Consider the following 15,000-nt stretch of genomic DNA (forward strand, 5'->3'; position numbering starts at 1 on the left):
CCCGAGTGGGAGTACAACGGGAACGCCGAGCAGGTGGGCTATAGGGTGCAGTACGCCAAGGCGGGTACGGCAGGCCACCCGCTGACCCAGTCCATCCCCGACCGCCTGGAGAGGGAGTTCACCATCGAGGACCTGGAGGAGTGGACCGAGTACGAGGTCAGGGTGCAGGCCGTCAACGGCATCGGGACGGGACCTTGGAGCCAGCCGATCAGAGGACGGACACGGGAGTCAGGTGAGTTCCAAGAAGGTCTGCCACTGCACTAATGGACCATCCATAGCATCCTTGTCTTTTTGTGCAGTCCCGTCCTCTGGACCCAACAACGTGTCCGCCTTCGCCACCACCTCCAGCAGCGTCCTCATACGCTGGTCCGAGGTGCCCGAGCCGGACCGCAATGGACTCATTCTGGGCTACAAGGTTTGTTTCTTTCTCCATATTTAAACCAGGCTTTTGATTTACTACAGGAAGAGACACCTGCTCAGTGGCCTAGTGGTTAGAGTGTCTGCCCTGAGATCCACTATGGACTGGACTCTCACACTATTATGTTAGATCCACTATGGACTGGACTCCCCCACTATTATGTTAGATCCACTATGGACTGGACTCTCACACTATTATGTTAGATCCACTATGGACTGGACTCTCACTATTATGTTAGATCCACTATGGACTGGACTCTCACACTATTATGTTAGATCCACTATGGACTGGACTCTCACACTATTATGTTAGATCCACTATGGACTGGACTCTCACACTATTATGTTAGATCCACTATGGACTGGACTCTCACTATTATGTTAGATCCACTATGGACTGGACTCTCACACTATTATGTTAGATCCACTATGGACCGGACTCTCACTATTATGTTAGATCCACTATGGACTGGACTCTCACAATATTATGTTAGATCCACTATGGACTGGACTCTCACACTATTATGTTAGATCCACTATGGACTGGACTCTCACACTATTATGTTAGATCCACTATGGACTGGACTCTCACTATTATGTTAGATCCACTATGGACTGGACACTCACAATATTATGCTAGACCCACTATGGACTGGACTCTCACACTATTATGTTAGATCCACTATGGACTGGACTCTCACACTATTATGTTAGATCCACTATGGACTGGACTCTCACACTATTATGTTAGATCCACTATGGACTGGACTCTCACACTATTATGTTAGATCCACTATGGACTGGACTCCCACTATTATGTTAGATCCACTATGGACTGGACTCTCACAATATTATGCTAGATCCACTATGGACTGGACTCTCACAATATTATGCTAGATCCACTATGGACTGGACTCTCACTATTATGTTAGATCCACTATGGACTGGACTCTCACTATTATGTTAGATCCACTATGGACTGGACTCTCACTATTATGTTAGATCCACTATGGACTGGACTCTCACTATTATGTTAGATCCACTATGGACTGGACTCCCACTATTATGTTAGATCCACTATGGACTGGACTCTCACAATATTATGCTAGATCCACTATGGACTGGACTCTCACAATATTATGCTAGATCCACTATGGACTGGACTCTCACTATTATGTTAGATCCACTATGGACTGGACTCTCACTATTATGTTAGATCCACTATGGACTGGACTCTCACTATTATGTTAGATCCACTATGGACTGGACTCTCACTATTATGTTAGATCCACTATGGACTGGACTCTCACTATTATGTTAGATCCACTATGGACTGGAGTCTCACTATTAAGTATCAAATTGCCTTTTGTTACTTTTGTACCAATGTACTTTTGTACATTGGTATTGGGACAACCCTTTTTCACTCCCGCCTCTGAGCGTCTTCTCCTCGCAGCTGTTTCCATTTTGTGATTACGGCTGTTTAAGTTGAGCTTTTGCTGCTTGCCTTCGTCATTGTGCTGCACAGTTTCACCCGTGAGTTTTTGCTGTTCTCCAGCATTCCGTTTTGTTTACACCCTAAACAGTTTAGTGTCGTTTTGCACAACTTTCCCTGTGCTTAATTGTTATTTTACTTTACAGCCCTAATTCAGCGTGCCTTGGAAAGTGGCATAGTTATTCATTTACAACACAGCAGCAACAGAACCAATGTTGTAATAGCGGTAAGGAGCAATTTTTGAAAAAAAATTGCGATTCGTACTTTTTTTAATCGATTAAAAAAAAGTAATCTAAAATGTTTTTGTTTTTTTAAAATACATTTTATATATATATATATATATATATATATATATATATATATATATATATATATATATATATATATATACATATACATATATATAATATATATATATATATATATATATATATATATATATATATATATATATATATATATATATATATATATATCAGTTTTATTTATTTGATTATTTAAATCTGTCCAGGGTAGAATTTTATTAAACAAAGCAAGTTTTTTTCAAGTAATATACAAATGTATCAAATCTGTTTATCTATTTTATGTAGTTAATAATAGAACTGGCACCCAATGTTATTTAAAAAAAAGTATTGATTTTGAATTGAGAATTGTTTTGAATCGAATCGTTTCCCCCCCCTAGAATGGAAGGATGCGGTACCCAAAGATTCACATCCCTAGTTTCTGTCTCCTTCCTGGTCAGGTGGTGTACAAAGAGAAGGACTCGGACAGCGCCGTGCGTTTCTGGACGGTGGAGGGGAACGCCACCCACAGCGTCCAGCTGGGCGGTCTGGGCAAATACGTGCTCTACGAGATCCAGGTCCTGGCGTTCACCCGGATCGGAGACGGGCGGCCCAGCGCGCCACCCATCTTCGAGAGGACTTTGGACGACGGTATAAAAGATGCTTGGATTAAACATCCATCATCCGATTCCACTTGGATGAGATTCCAACGTTCTCATCAAACTACATTTTATATTTTATACTACTTCATGCTGATGACCTCATTTGCATGTCAATTGTAGCAAAATGTGAATAATGGCCTCATCTTCCCCTTGCAGTGCCAGGACCTCCCATGGGCATCCTGTTCCAGAGGTGCGCACCACCTCAGTGCGATTGATCTGGCAGTCGCCCTCGCAGCCCAACGGCATCATCCTGGGTGGGTAACCATCATCAGGGCTGGACCATTACGGCAAATATATCAATCACCATTTGTCTGATTGATGCTGAAATCACCATTAATAACATGTCTATGTACACTTATTTGAAACTTACCAAAACTCAACATTTACCGTATTTTCCGGACCGTTGGGTGCACCGGATTTAAAGGCGCACTGCCGATGAGCGGGTCTAGTCAGGTCTATTTTCATGCAAAAGACGCACCGGATTATAAAGCGCAATAAAGGGGTTATATTATAATTTATTTACTAAATGTAAAAGACTTCCTTGTGGTCTACATACCATGTGACGGTGGTTCTTTGCTCAAAATGTTGCATAGATGATGTTTTACACATCATCTTCAAGTCCTTGTACACACACCATATTCATACCGTATGTTGAAGCACAGTAGAAGCACAGTACGTCTGACTAGGGTAGCCGTTATGCCTCGACAATACACCAAGCGTTGGGGTTTGTTTGTGAACGACTGAGCATTAAAGGAGTCAGATTTAGATTGTTTTCTAAATGTAAAAGACTTCCTTGTGGTCTACATCAGTGGTCCCCAACCACCGGCCGCACAAGAATAAAAAAAAAAAAAAAAAGTTTTTTTTTATGAAATCAACATAAAAAACACAATATATACATTCTATATCAATATAGATCAATACAGCCTGCAGGGATACAGTCCATAAGCACACATGATTGTATTTATTTATGTAAAAAAAAAAAAAAAAAAAATTTTTTTTTATACACTTATGCAGATCCCAAATACAGATCAGCAGGTACCAGAAGGTAAGAAAAGTTGCTTTTGCATAATATTGCAAAACAAAACTCCAGATAATATGTCTTACCTTATACACACCCCATAATAATACTCCTATGTTGAAGCACAGTACAATCCATCAAGCGGTGTGGCTTCATAGCTTACCAAAGTCCTACTAAAACAATTTGATAGATTTTTGAGCGCTGTGTTCAATGTTCTATATTTTCATCGGAACATTTAAAATTGTGGTGTTGTTTACTTGAGTCCTATTGCAGTCTACACATATCTTTTATGTGTGACTGCCACCATATTGCAGTCTACACGTATCTCTTATGTGTGACTGCCATCCACTGGTCACACTTATCATTACACCATGTACCATATAAAATATATTTGAGGTCGGTAAGCACAACCAGAATCATGCCGTACATTAGGCGCACCGGGTTATAAGGCGCACTGTCGGGTTTTGAGAAAATGAAAAGATTTAAAGTGTGCATTATAGTCCGAAAAATACGGTAATGTAAAAAAAAATCAATGGGTATAAATTAGTAGCGAATAAAAAACCAGTAAAATACTAATACTAGTATTACGACATACAATACTAATAACAATATCAAAATAATTTAAAAAAATAATAATTTCTTTTTTTCCTTTTACATTTATTTTATCACTTTTCGTGTCATAAACACAATTCAATAAAATGCAAAAATCCTCACAATTATTGGCGCGATATAAATTTGGAAAATGTTTACCAATATTTCAAGTCAAAGCATAGTATTTTTGTCGTGTATCAATATTGTGTGTGTTCAACAATGTGGAAGTAGTAATCGACAGAAAAAAAGAGTGAAAAAAAGGTTTAAAAAAACGAGAATTTAGGGAATTTTTTTAATTTGAAAAAAAGATAGTTTGAATGTGCAGGATGAGTGGAATATGTTGAAGGTGGAATGGTTTGAATCGGTTGAAAAATGTGGAAAAGATGGAAGTTTGAAAAATGGTCAATTCATTTTGAATGGGAAAAATGTCCCGGAAAACCTGGAAATCTGGTAAATCTGGGATTTATTTTTTATTTTTGTAGGAGAGCACAAAATTCCTGAACAGGCTGAATAATTTGGAGTTGTAATGGTTTGAATCGGATTAAAAATGTGAGAATTGTGGAACTTTGAAAAATGTCCAATTCGTTTCAATGGGAATTTCATAGAAATTTGGGAATTCGGGAAAAGCAGGAATTTTTTGAAAATTCTAAAAGACTTGAATGTTCTGAATGAGTTGAAATGGTTGATTTTGGAATTTTTCAAATCTGTCGAGAAATGTTGAAGTAGTAACATTTTTAATTGAGAAATGGTATTACGGAATTCCAGGAATTTCGGAAAACCGGGAATTTTTCCAGTTCAAAAAACAACTTTGGTTTTTTGTCCTGATTAAGGGGAATGTTTTGACGCTGGAACGGTTGAAGTGGGTTGGAAAATGTGGAAGGAGTAGTCGCCAGAAAAAAGGGTGAAAAAAAGGTTTTAAAAAAAACGGGAAATTTGGGGGTTTTTTTAACTTGGAAAAAATGGTAGTTTGAATGTCCAGAATGGTGGAATATGTTGAAGGTGGAATGGTTTGAATAGGTTGAAAAATGTGGAAATGGTGGAAGCTTGAAAAAGGGCCAAATCATTTTGAATGGGAAAAATGTCCCGGAAAACCTGGATTTCTGGGAAATCTGGGTTTTCTGTTTAAATTGTTGAAGGAGAGCACAACATTCCTGAACAGGCTGAATAATTTGGAGTTGGAACGTTTTGAATCGGATGAAAAATGTGAGAATTGTGGAACTTTGAAAAATGTCCAATTTGTTTCAATGGGAATTTCATAGAAATTTGGGAATTCGGGAAAAGCAGGAATTTTTTTTAAATTCTAAAAGACTTGAATGTTCTGAATGAGTTGAAATGGTTGATGTTCGAATTTTTCAAATCGGTCGAGAAATTTTGAAGTAGTAACATTTTTAATTGAGAAATGGTATTACGGAATTCCAGGAATTTCGGGAAACCAGGAATTTTTCCAGTTCAAAAAACAACTTTGTTTTATTGTCCTGATTAAGAGGAATGTTTGACTCTGGAAAGGTTGAAGTGGGTTGGAAAATGTGGAAGGAGTAGTCGCCAGAACAAAGGGTGGAAAAAAGGTTTAAAAAAAAAGGGGAAATTTGGGGTTTTTTTTTAACTTGGAAAAATGGTAGTTTGAATGTCCAGAATGGTGGAATATGTTGAAGGTGGAATTGTTTGAATAGGTTGAAAAATGTGGAAATGGTGGAAGCTTGAAAAAGGGCCAATTCATTTTGAATGGCAAAAACGTCCCGGAAAACCTGGAATTCTGGGAAATCTGGGAATTTTTGGAATTTTTCAAGGGAAAGCCTGCGATTCCCGAATAGGCTGAATAGTTTGAAGTTGACATTGATCGAGAAATGTTGAAGTAGTAACATTTTTAATTGACAAATGGTATTAAGGAATTCCAGGAATTTCTGGAAAACCGTAAAATTTTTCCAGTGATTAAGAGGAATTATTTGACAGTGGAACAGTTGAAGTGGGTTGAAAAATGTGGAAGGAGTAGTCGACAGAAAAAAGGGTGAAAAAGGGGTTTGAAAAAAAGGGAATTCTGGGAATTCCTGGACATTTTTGAAGTTGGAAAAATGATAGTTTGAATTTCCAGGATGAGTGGAATATGTTGAAGGTGGAATGGCTTGAATCGGTTGAAAAATGTGGAAATGGTAGAAGCTTAAAAAATGGTCAATTCATTTTGAATGGGAAAAATGTCTCGGAAAACCTGGAATTCTGGGAAATCTGGGAATTTTTGGAATGTGTCAAGGGAAAGTCCTCGATTCCCGAATAGGCTGAACAGTTTGAAGTTGAAATTGATCGAGAAATGTTGAAGTAGTAACATTTTTAATTGAGAAATGGTATTAAGGAATTCCAGGAATTTCTGGAAAACCGGGAATTTTTCAAGTTCAAAAAACAACTTAGTTTTTTGTCATTATTAAGAGGAATGTTTGGACGGTGGAACGGTTGAAGTGGGTTGAAAAATGTGGAAGGAGTCGTCGACAGAAAAAAGGGTCAAAAAAGGGTTTGAAAAAAAGGGAATTCTGGGAATTCCTGGAAATGTTTTGAAGTTGGAAAAAATGATAGTTTGAATTTCCAGGATGAGTGGAATATGTTGAAGGTGGAATTGTTTGAATCGGTTGAAAAATGTGGAAATGGTGGAAGCTTGAAAAATGGTCAATTCATTTTGAATGGGAAAAATGTCTCGGAAAACCTGGAATTCTGGGAAATCTGGGAATTTTTGGAATTTGTCAAGGGAAAGCCCGCCATTCCCGAATAGGCTGAACAGTTTGAAGTTGGAACGGTTTGATCGGGTGAAACATGTGGAAGGTAGAGTGCGCCAAAATCTGGAGAATAATAATAATAATAATAATAATAATAATAATAAATAGATGCATTTTGGTGTAGAAAAGCATGTGTGTGAATAATGAATGAGGTTGTGTCAAATAAAAAAGTAACAACTATGGTAAGATCCCAAACTTCTAGTAGACGTGGTCTTGTTTCCACTCAAATACTCAATCATGTTTAACCGTTACACAATCAGGAATTTGCACGTTTTTACAATTATAGTATTTTTATGACGGTGAGAAGCCGAAACCAAAATCCGATGAATAGTCCAGTCCTAACCAGGGGGTCTCACTGGTGTGTCCACGTCTAATTTCACCTCCCTCCTCCTCCCCGGCAGCCTACCAGATCACGTACCACCTCAACTCCACCAGCAGCAACACGGCCACCGTGGACGTGCTCAACCCCAGCGCTCGCCAGTACACCGTCACCAGCCTCCGGCCCGAGTCGGTGTACGTGTTCCGCATCACGGCGCAGACGCGCAAGGGCTGGGGCAAGGCCGCCGAGGCACTGGTGGTCACCACGGAGAAGAGAGGTAACCCTGCGCCTGGCGTGCCAGCCTAGAATTGACCTAGTTTCTTAACCCGTTGCTCCTTAGAGGGTCACCAACAAGTATTTGTACTCAGTTGTAATACACTTTTACACCACTTGTGGCAGTAATGACAATATCAAACAAACAAAGAGAAGCTTCTTAAGCGCAAAAATTATGACTAAAGTGGTCAAGCTGTGTTTTCATTTGCAGTTTAGTTAAAAAACATATTCATTATGATTTAGTTTATTTTAGCAAAAGATAATTGTATGTAAATACAGTTTCCGTACTTACAAAAGCCTAAACCAGTGAAGTTGTCACGTTGTGTAAATGGTAAATAAAAAGAGAATACAACAAATCCTTTTCAACTTATATTCAATTGAATAGACTGCAAAGACAAGATATTTCATGTTCACACTGAGAAATTGTATTTATTGTTTTGCTAATAATCATGAAGTTAGAATTTAATGGCAGCAACACATTGCAAATAAGTTGTTTTACCACTGTGTTACATGGCCTTTCCTTTTAACAACACTCAGTAAAGGTTTGGGAACTGAAGTGGAATTATTTCCCATTCTTGCTTGATGTACAGCTTAAGTTGTTCAACAGTCTCCCTTCTGATATTTTAGCCTTCATATTGCACCATTGTCTTGCTGAAATAAGCAGGGGCGTCCATGATAACGTTGCTTGGATGGCAACATATGTTGCTCCAAAAGCTGTATGTACCTTTCAGCATTAATGGTGCCTTCACAGATGTGTAAGTTACCCATGTCTTGGGCACTAATACACCCCCATACCATCACACATGCTGCCTTTTACACTTTGCGCCTAGAACAGTCCGGATGGTTCTTTTCCTCTTTGGTCCAGAGGACGGTACACAGTTTCCAAAAACAATTTGAAATGTGGACTCGTCAGACCACATAACACTTTTCCACTTTGCATCAGTCCATCTTAGATAAGCTCGGGGTCAGCGAAGCCGGCGGCGTTTCTGGGTGTTGTTGATAAATGGCTTTGGCTTAGCATAGTAGAGTTTTAACTTGCATTTACAGATGTAGCGACCAACTGTAGTAACTAGGGATGTCCGATAACGGCTTTTTGCCGATATCCGATATGCCGATATTGTCCAACTCTTTAATTACCGATACCGATATCAACCGATACTGATATCAACCGATATATACAGTTGTGGAATCAACACATTATTATGCCTAATTTGGACAACCAGGTATGGTGCAGATAAGGTACTTTTTAAAAAAATGAATCAAATAAAATAAGATAAATAAATTAAAAACATTTTCTTGAATAAAAAAGAAAGTAAAACAATATAAAAACAGTTACATAGAAACTGGTAATTAATGAAAATTTGTAAAATTAACTGTTAAAGGTTAGTACTATTAGTGGACCAGCAGCACGCACAATCATGTGTGCTTACGGACTGTATCCCTTGCAGACTGTATTGATATATATTGATATATAATGTAGGAACCAGAATATTAATAACAGAAAGAAACAACCCTTTTGTGTGAATGAGTGTAAATGGGGGAGGGAGGTTTTTTGGGTTGGTGCACTAATTGTAAGTGTATCTTGTGTTTTTTATGTGGATTTAATTAAAAAACAAAACAAACAAAAAAACGATACTGATAATAAAAAAACCGATACCGATAATTTCCAATATTACATTTTAACGCATTTATCGTCCGATAATATCGGCAGACCGATATTATCGGACATCTCTAGTAGTAACTGACGGTGGTCTTAAGAAGTGTTCCTGAGCCCATGTGGTGATATCCTTTACACACTTATGTGGCTTTTTGATGCAGTACCGCCTGAGGGATCGAAGGTGCGTAATATCATGGCTTACGTGCAGTGATTTTTCCAGATTCTCTGAACCTTTTGATGATATCACAGAGCGTAGATCAGGGGTGTCCAAACTTTTCCCGCTGAGGGCCGCACACTGAAATATCAAATCAAGCGGGGGCCATTTTGATATTTTTTATTTTAAAAACTAATACAATATATGTTTAAAAAAATATACATTTAGGCCTCCACTCAGGCTTGATCCCGGGTACCCCAAAGGGTTTAGGTACAAAAAATATTTTAAATGTGTCATTATTTAGTATTATTATTATTATCCAAGGTTTAAATCTCCAGATCAACATTAGGTCTATCCGTCAATATAAAGGTTTTTTTTAAAGATTTACGCTGTATGCTCTTTTTGTCAAAGAAAACCCTAATTTTTTATGGAAAAAACACAAAATATGCAATATTTTCCCCCAATAACATTTTAAAGTGGAATATTTGAGATTAGGGATGTCCGATAATATCGGCCTGCCGATATTATCGGCCGATAAATGCGTTAAAATGTAATATCGGAAATGATCGGTATCGGGGTTTTTTTTATCTGTATCGTTTTTGTTTTTTGTTTTTTTTATTAAATCAACATAAAAAACACAAGATACACTTACAATTAGTGCACCAACCCAAAAAACCTCCCTCCCCCCATTTCTTTCTGTTATCAATATTCTGGTTCCTACATTATATATCAATATATATCAATACAGTCTGCAAGGGATACAGTCCGTAAGCACACATGATTGTGCGTGCTGCTGCTCCACTAATAGTACTAACCTTAAACAGTTAATTTTACAAATTTTCATTAATTACTAGTTTCTATGTAACTGTTTTTATATTGTTTTACTTTCTTTTTTATTCAAGAAAATGTTTTTAATTTAGTTATCTTATTTTTTTATTTTTTTTAAAAAGTACCTTATCTTCACCATACCTGGTTGTCCAAATTAGGCATAATAATGTGTTAATTCCACGACTGCATATATCGGTTGATATCGGTATCGGTAATTAAAGAGTTGGACAATATCGGAATATCGGATATCGGCAAAAAGCCATTATCGGACATCCCTATTTGACATTATATAATAATTGGAGCTCATAGCATAATTCATAACAACATTGATTCATTATTATTTTTTGAGCAGTGACACTTAAAAAAAAAAATTTTTTTTTAAAAAGTCCCATTAATATTATTGGGGATCCAAAAGAATCCTGCTCAGTAAAGTATTAAAAAATAAATCATACATTTTTTTTTTACTTTTAACACAATAGTCTCAAGATCAACTTCAGATCCATCCGTCAATTATAACTTGTATTGTTGTTTATGTTTTTTGTTTGTTCGTTTTAGGCCCTTGTTTAAAAAAAAATCAGCTTAAATGCGTTAAAATGTAATATCAGAAATTATCGGTATCGTTTTTTTTTTATATTTGTATCGTTTTTTTTGTTGTTGTTTTTTTTATTAAATCAACATAAAAAACACAAGATACACTTACAATTAGTGCACCAACCCAAAAAACCTCCCTCCCCCATTTACACTCATTCACACAAAAGGGTTGTTTCTTTCTGTTATTAATATTCTGCTTCCTACATTATATATCAATATATATCAATACAGTCTGCAAGGGATACAGTCCGTAAGCACACATGATTGTGCGTGCTGCTGCTCCACTAATAGTACTAACCTTTAACAGTTAATTTTACTCATTTTCATTAATTACTAGTTTCTATGTAACTGTTTTTATATTGTTTTACTTTCTTTATTATTCAAGAAAATGTTTTTAATTTAGTTATCTTATTTTATTTTATTTTTTTAAAAAGTAACTTATCTTCACCATACATGGTTGTCCAAATTAGGCATAATAATGTGTTAATTCCACGACTGCATATATCGGTTGATATCGGTATCGGTTGATATCGGTATCGGTAATTAAAGATTTGGACAATATCGGAATATCGGATATCGGCAAAAAGCCATTATCGGACATCCCTATTTGAGATTATATAATAATTGGAGCTCATAGCATAACTCATAACAACATTGATTCATTATTATTTTTTGAGCAATGACACTTAAAAAAAAAAAAAAAAAAAAAGTCCCACTAATATTATTGGGGATCCAAAAGAATCCTGCTCAGTAAAGTATTAAAAAATAAATCATACATTTTTTTTTTAACTTTTAACACAATAGTCTCAAGATCAACTTCAGATCCATCCGTCAATTATAACTTTTATTGTTCTTTATGTTTTTTGTTTGTTCGTTTTAGGCCCTTGTTTAAAAAAAAAAACAGCTTAGTTTTTTATATGGCAAACACAAAATATGCAACATTTTCCCCCAAAAATGTCTCAAAGTAAAATATTTAATGTGACGTAATTAAAACCTTGAATAGGTCAATAATTCATAATGACATTGATTTTGATTCATTATTATTTTTTGAAAGAAAGAAACAGCCTGCATGGCAGCTTAGTGTTATTAGAGTAAACATTGAAACATTTTATTGTTACATTTCACCTGTTTGCACTTTTATACCACTTTTTATGTTTTTAATTTTTTTTAATCGTATTTTTAGAATGTGACACGAGCCGTTAGAATATTACCCACGGGACACCCCTGGCGTAGATGGTGAAATCCCTAAATTCCTTGCAATAACTGGTTGAGAAATGTCGTCCTTAAACAATTTGCTCGGGCATTTGTTGACAAAGTGGTGACCCTCGACCCCGTCCTTGTTTGTGAACGACTGAGCATTTCATGGAAGCTGCTTTTATACCCAATCATGGCACCCACCTGTTCCCAATGAGCCTGTTCACCTGTGGGATGTTCCAAATAAGTCTTTGATGAGCATTCCTCAACTTTCTCACTCTTTTTTGCCACTTGTGCCAGCTTTTTTGAAACATGTTGCAGGCATCAAATTCCAAATGAGCTAATATTTGCAAAAAATACCAAAGTTTCTCAGTGTGAACATGAAATATCTTGTCTTTGCAGTCTATTGAAAAGGATTTGTTGTATTCTCTTTATATTTACCATTTACACGTGACAACTTCACTGCTTTTAGGCTTTGTATTTTTCCAAGCTTAAGGTTTGTGTGTATAATTACTGAATATGGTTAAAATCAAGTGAAAGATGACTAATTCAGTGTTAAACTGTGAGTGTAGTGTAGTGAAAAGTTGGGCCCGTAGGTCAAAAAGGTAAAGAACCCCTGAAGTCACTGAGTCCACCCTGTCCTCCCAGCTCATCCACAGCCCACCAGTCGCCCCACCGTGCCTCAGAAGGACGTCCGTGCTCGCCACATCCTGCTGGCGTGGGAGCCGGGCAGCGACGGCCTGTCCCCCGTGCGCTACTACACCGTCCAGCTGCGGGAGCTTCCGGACAACAACTGGACGGTTCACTCGGCTTCTGTCAACCACGACGCCGCCTCCTACATCGTCTCCAGGTATCACTTCCTGTCCTCGCCACTAACACTAATCTTTCACTTTTCCAACCGCTGTTAGCCCTGTTGTACAGAACTCAAATAACTACTACATAACATACGACCAGTGTTATATACTGTATACAATAACTTAAGGAGTAATATTGGTAATGACATTTAATGTATGTTACAATGCCATTACCGATACCTTTGATGCTACTGTTGATGTGGTGGTATGTCAACAAGACAGAAGCACAGCAGGAAGTAACTTTTTACCAATGAAAGCAAGAAGCGGCACCGCACTTAAACTAACTTTGATGATCCACAAGGTCAATTGTTACACACAGCAGTTCAGTCACAAAAGATGGAAAAGGATAATGCACACAAGAGGGTAAGAACTAAAGGTAAAAAGTAGACCAAAAATGAACCTGATATCAAATAGGAAGAGGCAACATCACACAGCAAACAACACACACTTGTACATACTACTACTACTACTATTACTACTACTACTACTACTACTATTATTACTACTACTACTAGCATTGCTATTACTACTACTACTACTACTACTACTACTACTAGTAGTACTACTACTATTATTACTACTACTACTATTACTAATATTATGATTACTACTACTACTAGTATTACTACTACTACCACTACTACTATTATTACTACTACTATTACTACTACTACTACTATTATTATTAATACTACTATTACTACTACTACTATTATTATTAATACTACTATTACTACTACTATTACTACTATTATTATTATTACTACTACTATTATTACTATTACCACTACTACTACTACTACAACTACTACTACTATTATTACTACTAGTAGTATTACTACCATTACTACCATTATTACTACTACTACTACTACTACTATTACTACTACTATTACTACTATGACTACTACTACTATTACTATTACTGGTACTAATACTACTACTATTATTACTACTACTATTACTACTACTAGTAGTATTACTACTACTACTACTACTACTACTATTATTACTACTACTACTACTACTACTAATATCACTACTACTACTACTACTACCACCACTACTATTACTATTACTACTATTAATACTACTACCACTACTACTATTACTACTTCTACTATTATTATACTACTATTACTACTAATATTACTCCTCCTACTACTACTACTACTATTACCACTACTATTACTACTATCAATACTACTACCACTACTACTACTACTATTATTATACTACTACTACCAATACTATTATTACTACTACTACTACTATTACTACTACTACTATTACTACTACTACTACTACTACTACTACTACTACTACTACTATTATTACTACTACTACTACTATTACTACTACTATTACTACTACTACTATTACTATTATTACTACTACTATTACTTCTACTACTACTACATGGGAATAATGAACAACAAATCCATGTTTGAGGTGACAGGCTTGCAATTCTACAATAGACTAAGGAGACTACAGCCGTGGTGCACATTCGATATATTAATACCAGCACTAGCACATCCACTAGGGGGGTCAAAAATAAATGAATAAATTAATAAAATTAATTTAAAAAACGATTTAAGAAAAAAAAAATATTATTTGTTTTTATCTGTTTTGTCCAGCTACTCAGGCAAATCATATAGTTGATGTAGATGATCTATATCTGCTGTACAAAGAAGTGTTGGATACTTCTCCTGTTGCCTTATTTCTATCTGTCTATCTATCCATCTATCCATCCATCCATCTATCTATCTATCTATCTATCTATCTATCTATCTATCTATCTATCTATCTATCTATCTATCTATCTATCTATCTATCTATCTATCTATCTATCTATCTATCTATCTATCTATCTATCTATCTATCTATCTATCTATCTATCTATCTATCTA

The 15,000-nt window shown here is 36.3% G+C and overlaps 1 pseudogene; it reads left to right on the plus strand.

Moving 5' to 3' along the window:
- LOC133656314 (protein sidekick-2-like) overlaps positions 1-15,000 on the plus strand; it is a 1,293,862-nt pseudogene that overhangs the window by 1,219,520 nt on the left and 59,342 nt on the right.

The sequence above is a fragment of the Entelurus aequoreus genome, linkage group LG08 (assembly GCF_033978785.1).
Source record: "Entelurus aequoreus isolate RoL-2023_Sb linkage group LG08, RoL_Eaeq_v1.1, whole genome shotgun sequence".
NCBI lineage: Eukaryota > Metazoa > Chordata > Actinopteri > Syngnathiformes > Syngnathidae > Entelurus > Entelurus aequoreus.